Below are 1,935 nucleotides of genomic sequence, written 5' to 3'. Positions count from 1 at the left end.
ATTCACCTAGTCTCTCTATATCTCCGTGTAACTTTATGCTATCATCTAGACGGTCGACAATGCCGCCTAACTTTGCATCATCAGCAAATTTGGATATATGACTTACTATGCCATCATCCAAGTCGTTAATAAATAGTGTGAATAATTAAAGCCCCAACACAGTTTCCTGTGGTACGCCACTAGTTACATCCTGCCAATAAGAGTACTTACCCAATATCCCGTCTCTCTGTCACCTCCCACTCAACCAACTTCCTAAGCATGTCAATAATTTGTCCTCAACTCCCTGGGATTCTACCTTAGTTAACAGTCTCTGATGTGGGGCTTTATCAAATGCCTTCTGGAAGTTGATATAAATAACATCCATCGACATTCACCTGTCCAGTATCTTATTGACCTCTTCAAAAAAATTCAATGAGATTTGTCCGGCGTGACCTCCCATCATGAATCCATGCTGGCTGTCCCTGATTAACTGAAATTTTCGAGGTGTTTAGTCACTGTGTCCTTGTTTATAGACTCCAGCAACTTGCTCACCACAGATGCCAGGCTAACTCGTCTGTAATTTCCTTGGTTCCCCCTTTCACCCTTCTTTAAAAATGGAGTGACATGTGCAACTTTCCAGTCCAGAAGGACCACTCCTGAATCTAGGGAACTCTGAAAGACTATAGTTAGGGCATCCACAATGTGGTCTCCTACTTCCTTTAACACGCTCGGATGGAAACCGTCAGGTCCAGGGGATTTCTCACAATTTAATTGCATTAATTTCTGATGTTTTACTTAACGTTAATTGTATTAAGTCCCTGTCCCCTATCGGCTATTAATTTTTCGGGACTTCCGGTTGTTATCCTCCTTTTCAACTGTAAATACTGAGGCAAAGTAATTGTTCAACATGTCTGCCATTTCCCCATTATCAATGACAATATCTCAATTTTCAGCTTTCAGTGGGCCGACATTGCTCTTGACCACCCGCTTTCCCTTTATATAATTATAACATTTCTTCTTATTGATTTTGATGTTCCTTGCAAGTTTCTTTTCATAATCCCTTTTAGTAGCTCTTTTAAGCTGCTTTGTGACCATTTGCTGGTCTTTGTAGCGATGCCATTCGGCCGGATCTGTGCTGTGTTTTGCATTTTTGTCAGCCCTTGCTTTCACTTTGATGCTGTCCCGAATCTCTTTGGTAGTCCATGGCTGTTTTTTTTCCGTGAAGTGGAGCTTTTTCCTCTCAGGGGTATATACTCGCTCTGCATTGTGTTAAATGTTTCTTTAAATATTCTCCATTGTTCTTCAGTCGTTTGACCCATTAACAGATCTCCCCAGTTTACCGTGGACAGTCTCTGCCTCATCCCGGTAAAGTCAGCCTTACCCAAGTCTAAAATTCTCGTAGCTGATTCGTGCCTTTCACTTTCAAACGTTACCTTGAACTCGATCATGTTGTGATCACTGTTTGATAAATGTTCACGCATAGTTAGGCTGCTAATTAAATTTAGCACAGTACTCATAACTAAATCAAATATTACCTGTCCCCTCGTTACATCAAGGACATATTGCTGTCGGAAACTATCCCGGACACATTCCAGAAAATCACGACCTTTCTGACAGGTGCTAGTCTGCCTCTCCCAATCTATGTGTAATTTAAAATCCCCCATTAATACTACTCTGCCTTTGTTCCACACTTGTCTAATTTGTACATTTATACAATCTAACACCTCAGAACTGCTGCCAGGGGGTCTATACACAAAAGCTATTCTAGTTTTCTATACTTTTCTGTTCTTCAGTTCCACTCATAAGGTGTCCACTGGATGAGAGAGTGTCCTTCGGTGTTCTCTCCCACCCTCACATCCAGCATTGGAAACACAAACACAGAGAGACAAAGCCACACACAGACACAATGACAGTCAAATAAACACATGCAGAATGACATGTCCAGATAAACACACA

This window comes from Heterodontus francisci, unplaced genomic scaffold (assembly GCF_036365525.1).
Source record: "Heterodontus francisci isolate sHetFra1 unplaced genomic scaffold, sHetFra1.hap1 HAP1_SCAFFOLD_63, whole genome shotgun sequence".
Taxonomy (NCBI): Eukaryota; Metazoa; Chordata; class Chondrichthyes; order Heterodontiformes; family Heterodontidae; genus Heterodontus; species Heterodontus francisci.
The sequence above is the reverse complement of the archived record's forward strand: the minus strand, read 5'-3'. Positions refer to the sequence as shown.